Source organism: Stegodyphus dumicola, chromosome 7, assembly GCF_044657685.1.
Source record: "Stegodyphus dumicola isolate Sdum_Otavi_A_Nest chromosome 7, ASM4465768v1".
Lineage (NCBI taxonomy): Eukaryota > Metazoa > Arthropoda > Arachnida > Araneae > Eresidae > Stegodyphus > Stegodyphus dumicola.
Genome location: NC_140774.1, coordinates 43,094,735 through 43,118,816, shown reverse-complemented (window position 1 = coordinate 43,118,816; position 24,082 = coordinate 43,094,735). Strand labels below are relative to the sequence as shown.

At 34.0% G+C, this 24,082-nt stretch overlaps 1 protein-coding gene across 12 annotated transcripts in view; it reads right to left on the bottom strand.

Moving 5' to 3' along the window:
* LOC118198227 (nuclear factor 1 X-type-like) overlaps nt 1-24,082 on the bottom strand; it is a 196,741-nt gene that overhangs the window by 96,133 nt on the left and 76,526 nt on the right. Inside the window, exon 2 of one of the 12 annotated variants that reach the window (XM_085820138.1) lies at nt 18,372-18,523. The exons of the other annotated variants lie outside the window; for them this stretch is intronic. The gene's annotated coding sequence lies outside the window, so the exon portion shown is untranslated. The remainder of the gene's footprint in view (nt 1-18,371; nt 18,524-24,082) is intronic. 12 annotated transcript variants of the gene reach the window in all.

Genomic DNA, 24,082 nt, shown 5'->3' with positions numbered 1-24,082 from the left:
GTACTAACAAGATATTTTATATGAGCTTTTATGATACTATTGCAGTAGATTTTTAAAAAAAAAGGTTTCAAAAATCATTAGTTATTTTCAATTTTTATGCTATTTTATGAAATCTGTGACCTAAAAATCTTTCTCTTGAGTACTAGACTATAACCTCAATGCGCAATGTTTTTTGATACCCATTTTTTATTTTATTTATTTCTGGGAATCAGTATGCTTGACAAGTTACTTTCTGCTTTAATAACCTGAAACAAACCAACAAAATGATACATATTTTCCATATGAATTTTATAAAAAGAAAAGATGCAAATAATAGTAAATCTAGGATTCCCTGACACAGTAAATCTAGAATTCCCTGACACTTAAATTTTGTTTAAAAGGTTTCCCGACGGTAAACAGATTCATTTGGCACAAGAAAGCTTCTGGTGGTTCTTGAACCATCAGATAAACTAAATTACAAATTAGAAATATCGAAAACAGAGAAACGTCTAGCTTACGGCATCACATTTCAGATTTGCTAAAATTTCATTAACGAAGCTTCTCATGATTTCCAGTGTTCCTTCAATGATAAACCACAAGACTAAAGTTATTTTCAAGTATTCGGCAATTTTGACCCAAACAGACCAGAGGGGGAGAAAGAAAGACACAGAAGACAAACAGCAATACATCCACAATATAAACACTAATGTTTGTAAAAAATACACCACCATGAAAGAATTGCCATGAAAGATAACATATTAGACCAGTGACTTACGCCTAATAACATATTAACACTCAACTCAGGACATAATATCACGTCTTCCGGATAGGGTACTTAACTTACTGTGAAAAGATAAAGCAATCGCAGCTGCAATTAGCTTCAATGAATTTTTAATCAGACGATTAACAGTTACAGTTAATACGCACTTTATCGAATTTCAAATTCCGGATAGGGTACTTAACTTACTGTGAAAAGATAAAGCAATCGCAGCTGCAATTAGCTTCAATGAATTTTTAATCAGACGATTAACAGTTACAGTTAATACGCACTTGTATCGAATTTTCAAATTCCGGATAGGGTACTTAACTTACTGTGAAAAGATAAAGCAATCGCAGCTGCAATTAGCTTCAATGAATTTTTAATCAGACGATTAACAGTTACAGTTAATACGCACTTGTATCGAATTTTCAAACGCCTTTTTTGCATGGAAAATACAAGACAGCATCAATAAATACATAGAACTAAAACAGATTGAATAGAAGTTTATAGTAAAAGAAGATAAATATCTAAATAGATGATGTCTGCCCATGAAGGACGAAACAGATATGGCAGCGATTCCAAAATGTTTAATTTTAATCTTACAACCACTTGATGAAGCCTTTCAAGGATTTCAAGCAAAGTGGATTGCTAGAAGTAACCCAATTTGATGCATGCAGCCAAATTTCCCCAAAAATAACTCAGAAAAGTTTGAAGAAAATCGGAATTTCCACCAGTACGGACAGTTTAAATTAAGATTTTATCTAATAAAATGTTAAATGAGGACAACTAAGTGCCCGCAGCGTTGGGCAGGAAAAAGATACGTCTATCAAAAAATTACGAATTCATTAATATTTTAATTTAATACAGATAATTGTAAAGTTCTTATTTTAAGCCAGCCAGTTATAATGATTTGGAGCTTTATTTTATCTTCTTTCAGTATTCCTCACCAGAATGAAAATAAATTATACGTGTATTTGAGCTGAAGTTTTTGGATTTTGGAGAGAAAGCGTACTCATAGCACTAGCGTAGCGTGCTTAGATTTCTGCCAGTTTCTTGTTGTAACTATCTAGGTTTTGCGTTTTCTCGCCGTCGATACTTTATACTTACGTGCAGTTAAATTATCAAGAGCCAGGTTGTAGCTTAGTATTTAACTCTGTAATCTTAGACTACGGATCAACGTTCAATTTGAAATGCTGTTCTTATTTAAATTGCATTGCCACGAGCTGGGGTTATTTGCAGCATATAGTCGTGCCTTTATGCTATGCTCAAAATTCCGTTTAAATAAAAAGGTTATTTTAAAACTTTCATAAGAATCTGTCGTATTATCTCAGACTTAGCGGTAATTCGCTGTGTATCTGCTAGGATTATAGGACTAAAGTTCTAGTACTAGACCAAGTATAACTTTATAAAATAACATAATTAATTACCTCATTTAAATATTTCTTAGGCGCGGCAAGTCAGACACTAGCCACAGGCGAGCAAATAGAAAAAGCGTCAAATTTGTTATGAACACTTAATAATGCATTAAAACACAGATTCTGATTGTTAACATTAGACTGAGAAACACATTTAGAAGCACAGTTCGAAAATATCCTACTTAAGGTCATAAAACATAGTACTTACGATACTTTAAAGCAATAAATTCTTGATATTATTTTTATTTTCAAAGCTATAGGTCCGACTGCCTGACTTTCCTTGATCAACTTTCGTAGCTATCCCTAAATTTGACTTCTTTAACAATTAATAATGCTATTTAAAAATAAAGAGAGAGAGAGAGAAAGATTTAGAGAATGCAGTAATTAGTCTTTCAGTTTTCTATTTATTTTACAGTATTCAGCAAAAATTGACTACTTGCAAGCTTTTGAGAAAATTTTCACATTCTTCGGAACACATGCATTAAATTTAAAAATGATAAATTTATCTTATAAAATTAACACTTCTGTTAATTAAAGTATACCAAGGATAAATATCATTACTACCTTACATTCTTAATAATCCATGTATCTTTTGCCCCCCTATTTTTGATTGGTAAAAATTGCGAGAAGATTCCCTAAAATACTCGAAATATAGTATAGTCTGTTTCCAGCCTCTTATAATTTAAGCGTTAATTACTTTTCATCTGCTTCTTTCCCTTTTTGCGCATACGAAAAAAGAAGAAGGATCATAATAAAACTGCAAAATGACTGATGATAATTCATAATAAGTAAGACTTTTTTTTTTTTTTTTTACTTATTACGTGCTCCGCCCTTAGACACTACACGGAAAAGGAGGGATGCCCCGTGGAGGTCTTTTAAAGGGAAACTAGGTCGTATCCACGTTATACATGGGGAAAACCACTAAAACGCCCATTGAGCCAGCCCGTTCGCCGAGACTCGAACCCCGGACCGAACTACCAGAGTTCAGCGGCTTTTACCGCTCGGCCGCTTGTAGGCAGTAATACATGTTTACAACCGGATTTCAAAAACATTACATTTATTAAAAGATAGTTCAAACGGGTCTTATCTAAAATCAGTAAAAAATTGGGCATTTTATAATTTTAGAAGGCATATCAAGACGCTCTTCCTAATTAAGAAACAGAAACTCGTACTTTTGAATTCAAAGACATGTCTTCCAGTGAGGGCGCATGTGGCTTGACTACACAAGCTGTGTCGATTCGCATAATTATCAGCAAGAATATAATCCCTTTAGTCTGGAAGAGTTCAAGAATACAGTATATTGAATTAAATTTGTAATAGACGTTACTTGCTTAATTACCTGTAATGTCTGTTATCCTGCAAGCATCAGAGCATGCAAAGAAAGCAACCTACAAAAAGACGAATTCATTGAGTGTATTCATTTCTAACGGTATCTTGTATCTACACTCATCCTCACTTAATTAGCGTCGTGAAGTTTTTCGACACATCTTTGGCTTACTTAAGCGAATTGCTGCAAGGCAGATGGAAGAAGACATAGAAAGAAACGAATGTAGAGGGGAAGAGAGCCAAGATTTGGAATTCGTAGGTCAGCCGAGAAATGGATGGCAGTACTGTGAAGTCCTACTACTTTGGTACCACTGCTGATGAAAGATATACATCTAACTGTAGCTTTTGGAATGCAGAAAAATTTTGCACAAAATGCGTATTACATAGCAGTTCCTCCAATAAAAAAAAGTTAACAAGTGCTAGCATACAAAACCCCTTACGTGCTACTCAAGAAGTTAGAAGTAACCGCAGCATAAAAGCTCTTCAGTTGCACTGTAAATATCATACTTATCCTTCGTCAGGAGATTATTTAGGCACATAATGACTCAACAAATGTTTTTAGCTATGTTCAAACTTTTTTTTTCATTCCTGCATTTACAAAGAACTTATAATGACCAGCGAAAATACACTTAATCCAATCAGTGTTCTAATCAAGATTATTCTTTAAAAGAACTTTCTAAGTTCTTAAAGCATTTAAATTTTCCTTAAATATACATTTCTCTTTTCCACACAACAGATGAAAAGATACGGAAATTCACTTTATTAAAAACAGCGCGAAACTTCAGATTTCTATTCCCGCAAAACACTTCAGGTCAACTTATCTTAAGGCGGTTACCTTCAAGGTATATTCTAAGGCAGGGGTCCTCAAGCGGTGGTACGGAAGAGAAAAATAGGTGGTACGCTAAGAAGCAAAGTATTTTTAACTATTAAATTCAAAAATTAAAACCCCAACATCCTGGTTGAGTTTTTTCTCTAACACTCGTAAATTTATGCGATCTGAGCTTTGTTCAAGAGTGGTGGTGGTAGTAGTACCTTGCAGTGGTGGTACTAAAGGTGTTCAACTTTTGTTTAGATGGTACGCTTTAGTCAAAAGGTTGAGACCCGCTGTTCTAAGGGAAAGATTCATATTCGTATTACATACGCCAAAAAACAACGGAAATCTCAAGCAGCCAATCCGTTCATCTGGCAGAAATTAAACTCAGGACCAAAAACTACAAGATTCTGATGAAAAAATTTAAATTCAAAGCATCATGTTCATAACTTCAGTATTCAAATCACTATTTTGGCAGTTTCAAAAACAATTTTCAGAGAGATGCGAGAGGTAAAAATTTTATACTTGAAAATGTTCATAAATATACGAACGGCCGCGTTTGCTGATCATAATGCTCCAAATAAATCTCAAATAAAATGTTCTTCATTGAAAATGAAATGACAAAATTGTCTTCTCTTATCTTTCTGTCCAATATACTTTTATTTATTTTAAACTCCTTCAGATTTTTTGTACCACGAATTGCGCAACATATGAATCTAAGAAAATTCACCAACCCTTTAATACTAGACGCATGAGCATCCGAAAAACTAAAGGTGTAGAACACTATTATGTCGACCCGGGATTTATTCTTGGCATTTGAATAAATTAGTTGTGTAAGTTTTCCCTTAAAAAGGGAACTTGGTAAACGTATTACTTTCTTTATTACCACCATAAGTGATATCATGCCTTTCATCAAGCACTCTTAAAAGGCAAAAGGACCAACAGGCAGTATATTAAATACAACAATATATTACGTAAAGTGGAGCGAAATATATTAAATTAAAAAACGCTAGCCACAACTTTCAAAGCTATGATCTCAAATACGCATACAGAGTCAAAATTTCACAGAAAAGAAAATTTTGATGATGATAAAGCCAGCAACACGTATTCAAAAACGCTTTAGTTACAACAACAACAAAAAAAAAAAAAACTCATTAATAGCTATCTATCAAAACAGAAACTTTTCCGAACAAGAATTAATGTCCCCGATGAACTTGCTCGACTTGGGGCCAATCCCGATGCAGGTGAAAGGGGGAGAGGTGCATGCGATAACTTGCTGGGGCCGACGTTTGGCACCATTGTTGCTTGGACGAAGCCCAAAGGCCTGCTGATTCAACTCTATCGCGGCAACTGTCAACATGTGCCGAGGTTGTCTACCTTTCCGCATAAAATCACTCACAGTTGTGACGTAACGCGGGACAAGCCTTTTTCTTTTGTCGGTGAACTAGATGCTACTCTGAGTAGAAATTAATTAATGCTGTGAAACATGTGAAGAGAGCGGCCCTTAACACAATAAACAAAAAGTAATAGCACTCAAAGTCCATATATTATTAGATGCAGGTAACTGGCTGCATTTTTGGATGCCAAGAAATGACTTCTAGCACATAATCGTCTAACTCTTGTTCACTTCCTTTCTGTCAGGGAAAACTATCAACACTCAACAGAATCCTTTGCACAGGCCAACGTTTCACAAAATTTTCTCGAAAGAATTCTTGGATTGTTTTCAGAATGCATAGACCCCTAGATAAAAATAGTAACTATATAGCTGGTAAATCCATCACAATAATGGTCAAATGGACAAGACTACTGAGTACTGAGTACTGGTACTTCGTCCCGAAATCATTTCAAGGAGTACTTGCTAACTGAAAAGGTTTCTGTGATTTTTTCCAAGTTTAACAACATAAACGAAGTGCTGTTTCTTTTTAGAAAATCCTCCAAAGAAAATTAGGCAGATAATTTTTGAGCATTTTCCTTACGCAGCTCATCAACTAAACTAGCACACCAAACAATCTACAATCCAGAGTACATTAACAAGACTAATAAACTTTACAAAAACCTTCCAGTAAAAGATTTTTTCTGTACATCTTTTTATTGTTAACGATTACATTCAATGGGAAAAAAAGGGGGCTCTTTTTCCAAATGAATTGCATATCACCACCACTCGACCAAATTTGAAACAAAAAAAGGGGGAAAGAAATATTAAATTAGCCATCTCTAGATAAAATTACTGATGTTTAAAATATCAAGATTTTTATGTTTTTTCATTAAGTAAAAAACATAAATCGTGAAATTTGCGAATAATCAAAAGTTTCAAAATATTTAAAAGCCTAATTTGGGCAACCCCCCAAATATTCCACAGAAACAAATCTGAACAGCACTAAAATAAATAATTATAAAAGAAGTAAGTGCCCTTAATATTACACGGCAACAGCCATGATTTTTTTATCACATTTTTCATCTATCTGTAGCAGTAATTAGCTTCCCTTTCCAGCCAGTACTTTTATTTTTTTTTATTGGGGATTTTTTAAGGGGAATTTCTCGTACTATGCTACATACAAGGAAAACATTGTGAAATCAGTCAGTCGATTTCTTAAGAAATGAAAACAAAATGCCAATACTCAGCGTTTTTTTAGCCTTTGGTCTGCGACTAGATGTTTCTGTTGAATTGTGAAACCCTACAGCTACCCCAGCAAATCCATACTCACCATCAGAAAGCTTTCATTATATAGTTCTTTCTCCATCCCAATATTCATAAAGCGCATTTAGCAGATATTAAGAGTCTTAGGTTTTTCAATCCGAGAAACATGTAAAAAAACTGCGATGCCCTCGCAGGGATTTGAAATCAGGACCTACCAATTACTGACCAGACGTACTTTCCGATTAAATTACAAACGCGAGCGGTAAGAAGGGAGAAATTTCCTTACAGTCTACCCCCATTTAAAATGCAACTAAGGCGGAGGAAACCCAGTCACCAAATCCTTGATGGGGACGAATTATAGCCCCACCCCACCCATATTTTAGTTAGTGCGCCACCTATTGAGTTATGTTTTTAAAGCAATAAACATGAAAAAACTACTATGCCCTCGCCGAGATTCAAACACCCCACCTCCTGACTACTAGTCGGGAATACTTTACAATTATACTGTGAAAGCACGCAGTAATGAGCAAGAGAAATTCTTACAAACTAATCTTGCATTTTTGGTCGTTTGCTCTTTGCTCTTTATATATTCCAAATTTATTATTATTAATTCCAAATGTATTCGTTTAGAGTGAAAAAGAATGGCAGGTGATCGTATGATTCTCAGCGTCGTTAAAATGTCCTATACTAACATACTAACTTTAGATAAATTCTGGAAAGGAAACGCATGATTGATTTCAATTCTTCCTCCAAATAAATTCACTTATTTTATAAGCTTACCTATAAATACACATTTTTCTCGATTTCTGCTTACTCCCTCTGCGAACCGCTCTGCTCGCTGTCCGACACACTGATGATTTTTTGCCCCATTTTCAGGATTTTTGTTGAAGATAACCGAAAGCTGGAACTTATGAAGCTCTAGATTTGCCAGAAAGCTAACATACCCTCTGCCCCCTTTTTGTAATTGCGAAACAAAATATTAAAAGTTTTCCTGTTGGCAGATGAATTCCGGACACCTCTCCTAGCCAAAATTTTTCCAAATTTAAATTGAGGAAATTTATGGCCAGGAGGGGTGTTAAACAATATTCTAATTAAAGCTGCAGATTCCACTGAATTAGCTTGCGCATTTTCGAGATACATCTCAAATATCTACTTCCGCGGCCCAATTTCACTACAGTAACCATCTTGAGTTTTCTATGCGGAAAAAAAAATGGATATTATGCATTTAAAATCTATACAAGTAATTCTCGATCTTCTGTACTTCATGTATTTTTCTTAGTGATTAACCGACAAACTCCCTGTATATGATTAGAACCGTATAGTATAATAGCAGAAATATTATTAAACACGCAAGTTAAATTTTGACACTATAACTTATATACAGCGATAAACAAACATACACATATACATGCAAAAAAAAAAAAAAAAAAAAATTAAACACATGTGTCCAGCCATTCAAATGTTTTGAGCAAGCATGCCCCTATAAAGCTGTCAAGGACCGCGTGTAGAATTTAATAACCACAGTATAATCCCTATTACTATTTATTCGCATAAAATCAAATTTGAGTTTTAATTCAACAGATATTTATCACAAAAATTTCGTACTTTTATAACGTTCACATTAAGTTTGAATACCAGTGCCTCTGCGAGATATTCAATCCAAAAGTGGACTGCACATTTAAATGTTCATACCTTTACGCATTCCCCCCCCCAATGGTTTTCCGATCTCTATAGTCTTTTGTTTTATGCAAGAGTTAATAAACCACTTTAGGTTGGGGGCGCATGGATTCTTCTGAAGCAGGAAGAGGGCATCGTGTGTCTCCGACTGTTGTTTTATAAGAATTTCATTCGTGGAGACATTTTGGTATGAAATCAAATATTTTCTAAGATAGCGTGGTTGCATCAAAATCGATACATATATATATCAAAATCGATACGGCCAAAGTTACTGAATACAGAATTTTGAAAACCTACATTTATTCACCGAGTCTCTACTACAGGATGCATGTTACACCGATTCCTGTGCTTTTTATTAGTTGCTACAACATTTAATAACCTGCTGCTGACTAGAAGTATTTTCCATAACTAATGGTAGATAAATACATACTATTGGTGCTTATATTGCCTTGTAGTGACATTAGGTTATTTTGTTATGGGAGATGTGAAAAATGAGCAATGCTTTCGCCAGGATTACCTTATATACTCCCCCTTAAAGGACGAATAGGGATTAGGGGACCCAATCGCCAAATCCTGGTGGTAAAGAATCATCATCCACCACCGTTTTTAGTTCGGGAGCCATTGTAGAGTCATTAGGTTATTTTAAGGTAGAAGATGTGAAAAATGAGCAATGCCCTCGCCGGATTCGAATTTCTGACCTCTCCAATACGCGCCGAGTTTGCTGACCATTACACCACAAAGGCATGCTAAGAAGGCGGGAGAAATACCTTATAACCTTATATGATGCATTTTTGTATTAAAGAAAACTAAAGGGGAAATATATTTATAATGTTGCACTACCATAAATTTACCCTATCAGTTTACAAACTAAACTGTCCGCTTGTCAACAACTACATTAACTTTGTTTCTGTAAATTACAAAATGAAAAATTTGTAACAAACGAAATGCTTTAAAAAAATCTGCAGTACACATCCCAAGCAATTCTTGATCACCTCCAGGGGAGTGAAAGTTGTTAATTATTAATCACCTCGAGGTGAGTGCAGGTTTATGTCTAAGCTTAATAACGAGTTTAGAAGAGCAGTATTTGACCTGGTGTTAAGTTCCTCTTAAGCCTTTTACCCGATTAATGCTGATATCAAAATTTCGTTATCAGACATGGTAAAAATTATTTAAATTAAACATAAAAAAGGCTGTAACAGAATGATAAATGCTAATAATACATCTAATAATGATTTTAGTAAACTATTTAAAAATATGAAAAAGTTTCTAAACCCCTTTAGAAGCACATTATCTTAAATACATGTTTACTATCATCAAAAAACATATGCTAATTAAAAACGCACAGTAATATTACCGAGGAATTTCATGTTTTTTCTTCAAACGTTAGCTGAAATTGAAGAGACATGTTATTTAGAAGCAGGAAATGTGAAAAATGAGCAATGCCCTCGCCGGAACTCGAACCTGGACCTCTCGAATAAGCGCCGAGTGTGCTAACCATTACACCACGAAGGCATGCCAAAAGAAGGGAGAAAATATTTTATAATAATCATAACACTGAAGAATGGTAACACAATATAATGTTTTACCTCTCTCCATGTACTTTTGCCATTATTTTCAAAATTGCATAATTCTTGAGAAATCCCATACATTCTCTCCATATGCAAAACCTGTTAAAAACCTCTGACCGGTACGGAGATAAGATAACCTAAATTTCCCCAAACTGCCATGAAAAAGAGATATTTTCTGGATTTTTATGCCAAATTGCCCCTAGTACTTTATACCTGAATTTATGGACTTTTAATATTGCCTTTATTTTTAGGAAATATTTCAAAATGAGGGTATATATATGTGGGTTCTTTAATTTCGAAATTGCAAATAATGTTCAAACAAAGCACATTTAATGAAACATTAATACATCTATAAGATCGTTAATCTATTAATACAGCATCTGTAACATCCTACATCTATAAAACAACATCTTACATCTCCTTTCATAAAACAAAGTGGCGAGAGTTCTATCAATTTCACTCATGCAGTCAACAGCTAAAATTTAGACAGCGCGCGAGGAAAAATATTAAGCTATGGATTTAAAATCCCACATTCGGCCTTCCTCTATGCGTCGACATCGACGACATTATCCCACTTCTCAGACCAATTTTGTGGGTTCTTTAATTTCGAAATTGCAATTCATGTTCAAACAAAGCACATTTAATGAAACATTAATACATCTATAAGATCGTTAATCTATTAATACAGCATCTGTAACATCTTACATCTCCTCTCATAAAACAAAGTGGCGAGAGTTCTATCAATTTCACTCGTGCAGTCAACAGCTAAAATTTAGACAGCGCGCGAGGAAAAATATTAAGCTATAAATTTAAAATCCCACATTTATATATTTAATGACGTCACAAAAACATTCTAGACCAATATACACGGCCTTGTCGGTTAGAGGGTTAATTCTGGTACTTGACATTTTATCCAACAGCTAATCTTCCTGTGTTCTTTCAACTGCTTATTCTTCTGAGATCACATGAAACTGGTCAGTTTCACTAATCATATACTTTGTAAATTTACGCTATGTTCAGAGACTGCTATGGACATCCCCCCCCTCCAGGAATACGGTACCTTGGCCAGGAAATTCTTTCTCGGGGCCTAGGGACACCTACACAACATGAAGTACTTCAATATTTTTAAATGCTATGGAAAACAATGCCAGCGTACTAGACACTTTTTCTGTGTCATTTAAGGCGTTCAGTAAAATGCTACATGCAATTTAAACTAACCAAGGACTTCGGAATGTTAACACTTTACTCAATGATTCAGTTTACTTAATTGACGAATTCTTCAAACGACGACGAACCAGTTGTATACCACAATATGTATCCTAGTTAAATTTTCTTTTGGGGAGAATACATTTGTCTAACTCCACTCACTGTCAATGGTATAACGAAGAACTTGAAACTATTTGTGTATTATGACGAATTTAAAGTTCAATAGATTTGTGTTTAAAAGTAATAAATGATAAACTAGTATCTGTATACATTTATGCGTTTCGACAAACCTACTTTTTTCCTCTTGCAGACTATATAATTTGTCTGCTAGTTTTTCTAAATAGCAATAAATATCCCCCCCCCCAAAAAAAAAGATACGGAATATTTTACTGAGCAAATAAGAGAAATGCGAGTAATTCAAAAGCCAATTATACATGCCTTTAAAGAAAAGAAAGGAGGAGTTCATTCAGTATTAAGATTAGTGATGTTAAGAGAGCAGAAAAATCTGTTGTTTATCATGTTTGATTTATTTGATTACGACAAGCACGCTACGCCTGTCTGCGTAATGAAAAGGGATGTCTTTGTGGAGTGCTTTCTATGGAAAACCAAAGGAACCATGAAAACTCCCATGCAGCAAAATGTTCGCCTGGAATTGAACCAAGGTCAACCTAAGAGAGTCTTAACTGTTTAAATAAGAGTGTTCAGTTCGGCCGCTGTGTGCCCTTATTAATTATCGAGATGGAACATTTGAATCCTCGATTCCCCTGAAAAATTTGAGATTCGGAAACTGACACTGTCAGATATTTTTCAGCATTCGAATTCCAACCCCCCCCCCAAAAAAAAATCATTAAACGATTTAACTCAAAACTTTGAAAAGATTAAATTTTATTGACTTACAACAAAAGCATTCATTACATAAAAAATACATAAACAAAGAAAGAAAAGAAAAGAAAAAAAGAATACGACTATAGCAATTTCAACTGATCTGGATTGCCAGTATCAGATCGTGGGTAACCCCATTGAACACTCTCTTAATTTTTTAACATTTCTGTGTTTATCTAATTGCTAATAATAACCCCTGTACACTTGCTTTGATTTAAAAAAATTATGGGAAAAAATTTAAACCATTACACAAATATGTTTGTGTCAAATTATATGGAATAAATGAACCTCACAATTCAAGTTTTAATTATATACTTCATTTATTACATTTCATTTTAACTTTTGAATAAATATAAAATATTTTTTTAAGAAAAAAGGTTATCTCATGATTTTTTTATTATTTTTATTGAATAGACACTTGAAGTTTTTCTGTAAGTAAAAACTCTTAATATTAAAGAAAAGTTTTCTCTCCTTTTTATTACTACTACTATTATCCAAAACCTTTTAAGATTCGCAGTACTTCTAATTAATCGCAATATGCATTTTTTTATTAAAACCATCAGTTGTATATATTACAAATTAAATGCATTATCAATTATACCAATTAGATATATTGTCAAAAAACACAAATTATTAATTTGTAATTCTTTTTATATCACATATTTAATGGTAATTATTTTTATATGACTCGCTTTTTTGCAACTGCATTGATAATACAACAGATATATTAAAGAGCTTATGCCGCATTGAGGGGTAAACGGCTATTTGCCAGGTCACATGGGTTATAAACATGATAGTATAACATTATTCAAATGGCTCCCTTCCAAATAAACTGAAAATAATTCATTTAGATTTCATTCAGAAAAAAAGTTGTGCACCAATGCTTCAGAAAATAAAAACAATATGAATATTTTCATTGCCACCTCAGAAGCAGAAAAAAAAAAATCACTTACTTAATTGTAAAAAAGGAATATATGTTCTTATATAAAATATAGGAAATAAGAGACTTGGTAAATCTTAGAAATGATCTGCGTCTGCGTTTTTCATATAAGTCGAGCTCTGAAACCCTTCAGATTTATGTTAAATCTTTTGAGGAAATAAAGGAAATAAAAGATACGTCCCTGCGCTTCTTATGTGGAATCATGAATTAGTTTCATAATCTTGAATCTGATGTACTATTTTATCAATTTGAAACTTAAATTGTTAAGTTCATATTATATATTCAATACAATGTTTATGAATATGGGCCTAAAAAAGAGACTTTTCCACAATAATAGTGTTTATTTATATTCATTTATTTAAAGCGCATAATTTATCCTATGGGGGGAATACCTCAAAAAGACCTTCCCCCCATGATTTTCGATCTTCTCTTCATGCAGTAATGCTTAAACTTGTGTGAGAACATAAATGAAGTATTTATACTAACTGTATTTGTAAACGTAACTGAATTAAGCACCTCCTCCAATCAAAAGCAAGACCATTTATGTTCAAATAATTTCTCAAACATTTTTATCTGCTGAATCATCATAAATTTTTATTACATATACATTTATTGTTCATCATCATACATTTTTATTACACATACAACTTTTATTAATTTTAATTACTGAATTATTGAATGTCAGGATATATTTGAAAGATTTAAAAAGAACAAATACCTGCATCAACATTTAAATTACTTCTATGCATAAAGATGAAAAAATATTTATTAATGACGCACAATTAATGATCACTCGTGCTTCATGTCCAGCATAATGAAAAACAGTCTTTAGCCTCTAAAAAACCAAAACAAGCTGTAATTTCTTAAATAAATAAATAAATAAAAATAAAGTTAGGAATTTCACTCCCCCCTCCCCAAATAAAAAAAATGAGAGGGGGAAGAAAGAAACAGCCTTATGATTCGAGGTCAGTCCCTTTGCATCTTCAGACGTCAAAGAATCAGTGAAGTGATCTACTCACTGGAGAGAAGCCAAGATCCACAAAGAACTTCTGGGGCAGAAGATATACTTGGAAAGCAACAACAGGTTACAAGGAATTCTTTTTAATTCGTCGCAAAATACTTCTGTCGTATCACGGTCTTTTGTTCTGAACGACATCTTGAATGATTAGTAGAATTTCTAGACATGATGCGCGAACAAACAACAGGATTCTTGGGATACGCAGCAAAAAAAAAAAAATCACTTATGCCACTTCCAATAATTATCAAATAAGAATTACCTACCTTTCCCCCAAAAAAAGGAATTAGCCAGCGAACATATTCTGAAACCACGTATAGCAAAAATGCATAATACAATTAATTCCTTCAATGAAGAATTTTATTAAGAAAATGATGAAAGCGAATGTCTGCCACGAATCCTACATCAAAGCAAACAAAGGTTTGATAATATAAAGGCTATCGGAAAAAAATAATGGGGTCGGGGCTCATACTTGTCGCAATAAATGCTGAGCAGTATCTTCCGAAATGAATATTTTTATTGTAGTTATTTAACACCTTTTTTACGTCGGCAGAGATCTTTGTTGAAGGTGGAAGCCAGTACTTTCCCACAAACTGAAAATTCATCTGCCATGTCAACTATTCTTCTGGTGTAAGGTAGTTGTCTGATACACAATTTAAAAATGCAGTTTATATATGTATGTCATTAGCAATACGGTATATCCTGAATAACAGTATCGCAGAACAACGCATACCATCGGTCCACATTCAGAAAAGAACGCCTAGAATTAACATTAGCTTTCAATAATCCCTGCATAAAAAAAGCATATAAGCTAATTGGGAAACATATATATAATCTAAAAATGGGCTTCTAGACTGTAAAAAATATAGTTTTCAAAGGTTTTGAATGAAAAACAGTGATAAAAAAAGGGTTTAATAACTTATCTACCATTTTCCAGTAGCTGATTCTTTTTCTTTCATAATATTCCTACTTCCCACTCCTCTTCTTAAGTCGTCACGTCCAGAATGAACATAGGCCTAGTAAAATTCTGTAGCCGACATATTTAACCATTGTTTCAAACTCAGCTAGAACCCTGGGGTGATATCCATCACTTTACTATAACTGAATCGCAATATCGGCAGAAAATTCTGTTATTTACGCAACATTTCTTTTAACAGTCAGTAAAATTGATATTAATATCAATCCTAGTATTGCTATTCATACATATGGTCATTCTCAGCAAAATTGGAGGGGAAATCTTGATCATTTGTGGAAATAAAACGTAAATGGAATACATTCATGAAGTGCCATATTCATGGGTTGCAGAATGTTTCTGTAAATGGTAATACCAAACTGCATAACAAGACCACGTACTGTGCACGTCTTAAAAGATTTAAAATCACTTGTATTTATTATTCGCTTGTCACTTGTTTGTGATTACAATCGTGATGCGCAGTTCTTTTAAGGATCCAGTGTGTGGAAGAAGGTTTTAACCAAATGATCCTTTGTAGGAAGAAACGAGACTTTATTCTGCAATATTTCCTTACAACATCCTATGTTTATTACGGAAGTTCTGCCCGCAAAATATTTTCAAAAAAGAAACCGGACCAAGCAAAACGTGTTTTATACAGTTCAGAACAACAACTTTTTAACTTTTTTACAGGAGCTCCGTGAAACCAAGAAACATAACTTTGACACACAAATGCAGCAATTCTATGCATTTACTGGAAAAAATGTGCTTCACCGCTCCTCAGAATGTTTCAAGACAACTTTTGTCAACCACATACGCGCTAAGAATGTCAGTGTCATATCCTGTTAGATTTCAGTATTCTCCGCATTCAATATTTGGTGTCAAGTTAAACAGTACATCTAACTTTCAGTAAACTGCATATACGTTGCATGCACACGCACTATCACGGAATTCCTTAGCTAAGAACTATGGCAATTCCTTAAGACCATTGCATTGGAGTCGCAATATTTATCATTTTGATCGAGGGAATAGAAAGGAAAAACACAAAATGCATTCTGCACTCAGGCCATCTCAGGGCCAACGCAATATGGCCTCTTTTTTATTTATTTTTTAGTCTCATTATCTGATTACAGAGCCGTTTTTTCGTCAGTTAAAATATTTTTTAATCATTACTTTGTGTCTCAGAAGTTTCTTCCCAATTGCCTGAATTACAAACCCATTAAATTTCACAATACTTCGCGCAACAGTTCTTCAGTTAGAATGCTAATACGAATACTAATTTGAAGCAGCTATCAAATTTTCGATGCGAGGAGTCCCACAAACATACTTACAATCAGAAGAAAGAGAATTACACACAGTGTGCAACAACTACTATACTAAAGAAGAAAAACTAATAACACTTCTTATTTAAAAGTTCGTATGTATTGCGTTTTTCTCCAGAAACAGCCATTACTGGCTTCAACATTCAACAGTTCTACCATTTCCACTGAAAGAACTACTCCAGTTTAGTTTCTACAGCTTGGAAGCATTTTTTGACAAAAAGTGCTGATGAGTAAGCACGTTTTTGTTTCCCCAAAAGTCACCCCTAAACTACAGTTTGAAGAAAATGCATTCGGCAGTGGAAGTCCAAACAAGAATTAGAGAAAATGCCTAAGAATTAAAGATCTCGTCAGACTGGCATCATAGCCTGCCCTATTTTGGAAGACAACAGAAATGGACAACAGAGCAGAAAGAAAAGGGATTACCAGTGTCAACAGTTAGAATTCGCCTTCAGGCAGAATAATTGCTCAACAGATGGGCATTAAAAACTTTACTGGTGGACATAACTAGTGTTTGATTCATGAAAGAAAAGAAATTATTTGTCAGGACCAAAACAATAGTTGAACTGAAGCTTCCTGTGGACTAGCTTGGAAAAAAAAAAAAAAGATAGCTTTTTTGGAGTTCACATCTAAGAAAATTACAGAACAGAATTTGAATAGAGGGCAAATAATTAATATAGTAGATGAATTCCTTTGAATGAAAAACTTTTGATTGTTCTCCAAGCAGAATTGTTCGTTCAACAGGTGAAAAACCTATTTCTGTATTAACAACCAGAAATGCTCTTTCACTTGTGTTTTGCATTGTGCCGCTAACTGACCAAAGTTAAGCCTCATGATAATTTTCAAAAGAAAAATAGTTCTGAAAGGAAACTTCCCTGACCGGGGTCTTAATTGCACTGGATGTGCAAAAACTGATGTTGCGGTGGCCAAGAGAAATGTTTTTAAAAAGAAAAAAGGCTTTTTTCCAAACTCTGGGACTCATCATTCTTGAGCAAATACAATTCCATTTAGTGAAAACTGCAAAATCAGAAGCAAAAATACTTTGCACTGATATATCATTGATACCAGGCAGGCTTACAGAAATTTTACAGCCATTGGATCTCACCATCAATATAATTTTCAAGCACAGACTACAAAAGCAGTGGAAGGAATGGATGTGAAACTGACTTCCTTCCTTCATAAATTCCACATGGATTAGAAAAGCTTCATATGAGGAAGTTGCCTAGTGGGTTGATAAAGCAAGACAATCAGTCTGAATTGATATGATCATATCAGCTTTCATTAAATCAGAAATCATTAAAAAAGAAAATGAAAATAAAGATAGCAATGTTGGAAGAAGTGATTTAGAACAGGGTGATGAAAGTGACCTTGATGGTGGTTTGTTAAGCTTATTTAATTCTGACATTCACGAGTCTCATTTTTTGAAGGTTTTTTATAAATAAATGTAGTTTATTTTAATTATAAAATTTTGTTAGATTATTTAATTTACGAATCCGTTTTTCATAATACGGTAATTTATGGTGATAAGCATAGGTTACCCAACCTGTAAAAATAAAGTGTACTGGAAATCAGTACTGATAGTTTTTTGGCAAATTCAAAGTAAAATGTTCATATATTTTTTTATTTATTTATGTATTTACTTTTTATATTATGTTGTTGTTGGAAATGATGATCACATCAGTATGCAAAGGAATTTACTGATTGAATGAATATTAATTGCCATGGTTTGGAATGCTCTGCTGCAGCATATACGGCAGTGTGGGTTACCTGATTAACTTCAATTTTTTTTAGTCAATTATCCCATGTGCAGTATTTGTGCCAGAGCAGATTATTTACCCAAAATTATGGTATATTGTGCAGTTGGCTTAGTAAGTAGAAATTCATACCTAATGCTGAATAAATTGAATACTCTATAAAGTATTTTCTCCCTCCTCTCTGTATGCCTTAGTGGTGTAACCAGACAGCACATCTGGCTAGCAATCAGGAGGTCTGGTGTTTGATTTGCAGTGAGTACACTAGGTATTTTTCATGTTTCCTGCTTTAAAAAAAAAAAAGAAAGAAAGAAAGAAAAAGAAAAAAAGAAAAAAAAGAAAAAAGAAAGGAAAAAAAAAACCTAATTACTCGACAACTCTATTTGAAATGTAGATTAGATAGGATTAAATGATCTGACATTCAGCTAATGATTTATTACGTATTCAGGTTCAAACAACATTACATTAAAACTATCAATTTGCTTGCAACTGATGCCCATTTCAATGTTACACATTAATTCATCTTCCATGCATGCATGGGAATTTAAATTCTAAAATTTATAAAAATTAACCTCTGAAAAAATAAAACTATTAATGCACCAGCATTAAAAAAATAATAATAAATACATAAACTTTCATAAAATTTCAGTATATTTTTTATATTCCATACAAACATGTACCATATAGTCCAGCATATAAAGGACACTTTTAATACAAAAAATAAGATCAAAATCTAAGGGTGCATGTTATACGAGTAAACTAGATATAGAAATCATACATTTAAAAATAAACAAACGATGAGCATACAAAAATTAGATTTCTACATGTACCTACACGCTGTTTATACAAAAGAAGTGATAAACTTATAAACTTAAAAATTTTTCACTATTGGATGACATGAAATGTTCATTATATTTGTTTTCCATTATATCTTGGCACATCATCAAATTCTGTTTCATTTTCACCGTCCTTTTTACTCTGATCCACATATATATCAATTATGACGGGATTATTTTCACTCCATGCTTTATCCACTCACACGCTATTTCTAGACTGGCATGACACATTCGGCTTTCTTTCGTAAATGTTTTTCCACCTTCTAATATCCATTATTCCACTGTCATTTTAAATTTTCTTTGAATAGTTTATTAACATATACATTTAAATTATATTAGTTAATCCACCTGCAATAACTGCCATGTCCGTATTACACTCTTTCAACACTTTCTTCGTATTATTCATTATATCCATCAGAACATGTCCCAAACTAAGACACTTTCAACATTCTTTAAAGAAATGGGATGCTTTTGCCAGATATTTCTTATCCACTATTTCACATCTTTTTTTGTTTATCCATCTTTGCTCGTAAACATGAATAAAAACAGCATTTTGGAAATTACATTTGGCATTGTCTTCCTTTTAAAAATAACCATGAGTTTTAATTTTGTAATGTCTGCTAGGCAGGAAAGCACTATGGTGAGGTGAGATTTTTCATGACCTGCTGTTTTTACGTGAATCATTTTTTTCCTTTCATATAAATTGTTTTATTTTCTACCATATTAAACATTACTGCAGTCTCATCCATATTTCTAGTATGTGACAGTAAAGATTTTTTTTTTTTTTTTTTTTTTTTTTTTTTTCCCTTCGTAATTCAATATCATATTTCTGGAAACTTATGAATTTGTAGTTCAAATCTTTCAGATGATTTTCTGAAACTTTTGTTTTTTCTCATAGAACTAAATTATTTCAGGCCATAAATTGATAACACCAACTCAAAGGTGCTTTAAAGTTTTCACTTCCATTTGCATTCTTTTTTGCCCATTTCAAGACAAATAGATGTACACTGTTTCTTCCTACAATTAATCCATTCTGGCGATTTTCTGGGACCCAGTTCCCAATACTTTCTTCTATAGCAGGCCATTTTCTTACTCTTTTATGCAAAACACATTATTCTTTGGCATATTAACTATTGTGATTTAATTTTTCTTCAAAACATGTATGAAGATTTCACCAACACCAAACTTCCTTCCTGCAGCACGATTATTAATTTGTTTTTCAAAATGAATGACTTTGCATTTGAAACTAGCACTGCGTTTGTTTCGTGTGACAAGAGCCATATTCACTACTAAAAGGAACACTAGATCAAATGTATTTCAAATGAAGCAAATGCGATCGATTCCTTCGATGTTCACTTCAAAATTACGGCTTCATACAACTACAGAAAGAGAAATCTGACTCAAAACTCTGAAATCTGAAGACTACTGTTGTGAACTCATTCCGGTCAGAGCTGCATTCTTACCCTAAATCATGTCCCACTTTTCTCGAAACTCTAAATAACATTCTCGTTTACACTTGCATTAAATAGAATCCATCTTCTTTGTAGAATTATTTACTCCCTCAAGTATTTCCCACACATACATATTGTTTCCCTTATTGCTCACCAATTCAGTATAGACTGCTTGAAAGGCCTGGGAAAAGTCTTTAAATGCATTACTTCAAAAGATAACAGTGCACATGTATCTTTCAGGTTTCTTCATAAAATAAAGGGTGTAAGATATTTAAACAATGGTACTCAAAACCTGTCCACAAAGGGTATTTACCAACAGGAAATATTTTTCAAAAATCTTAAATTATAAAAAATATATGATTTCAGCTACACTAAAAAAACTGAAAGATTTGGTGATGCATTACGTAGGTTTGCCCTCAAAGAATACAAATAAAAATTTATATAACATTTGATGTAATTGAATGCTTATATCAGGATTCGTAGCCACATTTTAGTTAAAAAAATAAGCACCTATAAGCACTTTTCAAGCACATTTTAAGAAAAAAATAAGCACCTGTCTGATTACATTATACACAACTGCATAACCTTAAAAGAAAAATTAGACTTTCAATTTAAAATATTTAGCAATGCAATATTTATTAAGAGAATGAGCATTACCTCAACCATGGAAAACAATTAACTTTTTTTTTAAATTTTAAATGACAATTCAATTTACAGAATTAGTTTACAATAAGAGGAAAAAAACTATGCAGAACTAAACTATATTACAAGATTTAATAATGAAATTTCAGTTCAAAATATAGAAAATAAATAATAATAAGCCATATTAACTGTATTCGCTTGGCATTTAATAATAAATACAATTTATTTTTCCACTCATATTAATATTTAAATAATTTAACTTAAATCAAAATTCTGAACATTTTCTAAATTTTGTTAAGGGAAAACTGTTATGCACAGTGCATAACAGTTTTCCCTTAACATACATTCCAAGGAAAGTAATTTAAGTAAAAAAGAGGAACATTTCTGAAATCAGAACGCGGAAAATTGCTTCATGCAGTCGTCCTTTAACAGTAAAAGCTTAACTAACCCGCATACTCAGAAATTGCCGAATATTCCGTATAGTCGAGTGTAACTGGAAAAAGAGGAGGGAGCTGGAGATTGTAGCCGTTCTTTAGATTTCTCGGCTAAATAAATGGATTTTGACATTTCGATATCTGCATCATATAAAAATAGACCAACGGAACTGAGAAATATTCTGCTTAGAAAGAACAGTAAAACTCTTTTAAGTATTCATAAATAAATCTCAGATTGAACATCAAAATTAATTATCTCTGCAAAATACCGCAAACGTTATTGCGCAATACGTGTGGCATAATTCTTCCATACATGATATTACGCAATCGGAATCAACAGCTGCCGGTATTCGGAGAATAAAGAACTAAATAAAGGAAAATAAAGAAACTCACTAATCTGGGGTGTTTTCGTTCTAATTTTGAACAGACCGTTAAATTTCCGGAATAGAATCATTCTTCACTTGGGTTGGGTAGACCGCAAAAATTTAGTCCTATCCAATGCAAATTGGACAGTGACAAAAAAAAAAAAAAAAAAGTCCGCTGCTTCAATAATTAGCGATTTTACGGAGAAAGGGGAGAACCTCCCAGCCTCCGTACTGTATAATGTATTGGCGCAAAAAAAAAAAAAAAAAAAGAAATTATTCTGACTATCGATTACTTTCATTTTATTTAAGCCATTCGGAATATTATTCCTTAGAAAGCTAATCTGTGTAAAAATAAACCCATTTTTGGAAGTTTATCTACACTTCAGCAGCTACTGCAACTATATTATTATAAATATTCATACATATGCTAGGACGAGACGGTTTTTTCAATATAACTTTGTACAAAAGCTTTCCAAATCAACACATTTAATACCGTAAGATCCCCAATACGTAAGGACTTGAGTAATGTAAGCAACACTTACAAAATCAGAGGATCAGAGGGATAAAAAGAAATCAGAGGAATAAAAAGAAGCTTTATTGAAAAAGTAGCATGGAGCGCAATGCGACTGAAGGCCGAAACATCCCTGTGATGGGTGTCCAGCAAGAAACATCCGGTCTTTAATAGGGGATATGATCTCCCCTGACTGCTAGGCAGGTTTCACAGCGTCTGCCCATGCTGAGAATGAGGGTGTCATTGAGTTGTTGAGGCATTGCTGCCCATTCGTCTTGCAGCGCCAATCGAAGCTCCGGAATCGTTACTGGTGGTAAGGTACGAGCTGCCAAGCGTCTGCCTACAAAATCCCATAGATGCTCGATGGGATTGAGATCCGGAGATCGTGCCGGCCAATCCATACGTTCAATATCCTCACTCTCTAAGAGCTGTTCGGCAGCTACTGTGCGATGACATGGTGCATTGTCGTCCATGAAAAGGAATTGTGGACCCATAGCGCCTCTAAAAAGAAGAATCTCGTTACAATAACGGGTCCCGTTGACTGAACCTGCGTCGAAGATGTGAAGGTCTATACGACTACCAAGCATGATGCCTCCCCAAACGAGAACACCGCCACCTCCATACCTGTCCCTTTCAATGATGTTCGAGGGATGATTGCGGCTTCCCCGCTCTCTCCAGATGAGTATGCGATGAGAATCGCTACTCAGACTGAATCTGCTCTCATCTGTAAAGAGTACTCGTCCCCATTCATTCTCTCTCCAATTCCGGTGTTCCCGGCACCACAGAGAACGCCTTCTCCGATGGGCAGGCGTTAGAGGTACACACCGTACAAGGCATCGTGCAAACAGACCACCACCGTGCAGTCTTCTGGCCACGGTAAAACGCAATATCGCTCGTCCAGTCGCCTGTGTCGTGTGTCTAGCGATTTCTCCCGGTTTCTGCCGCCTGTTTCTTCTAGCCTGTAAGGCAATCTGCGGGTGTGGTTCCTCGTGGACGACCACTACTAAACCCCCGGATAGCTGTTCCTGTAGTTTGAAATTGTCTCCAAAGTCGTGAAACGATGCTGTGAGCAATTCCGAACTCTGCAGCCACACTTGTCATACTGCGGCCTTCCTCCAACTTCCCAATGATTCGACCTCGGGTAAAAGCATCCAGATGTCGTCTAACAGATTGATTATTCGCCATTTCTCGCTGAGGCAGTAACTCGGTATGATTTTAACTGCTATACGGTGTGCAATCTCTTTGCCAGAAATACTGATCTTACACCGACAACATGCTTTATACTACTCAGACACTCTCCCATTACGTCTACCTGCATATCTGCACATGTGCTACCGTACATCACCTTACTTAATCTCCTGATTGGTCTTTCTGTCCGCTTTGCCTCTTCGTTCAGCTGATATGCTAATTTTTCGACTTCGTCCTTAATTTTTGCACACCAGTGTAGTAAGCATAACGATCATAATAAACACGAATATGAACTGACCACGCGGAACGAGAATGTAAATTACGAGGGCTATCCAGAAAGTAGATTACGTTTTGGAATAAAAAAATAAACAAAGTATAGGAAACAAATTTTATTATATACAGATGAAAGCCACACTCAA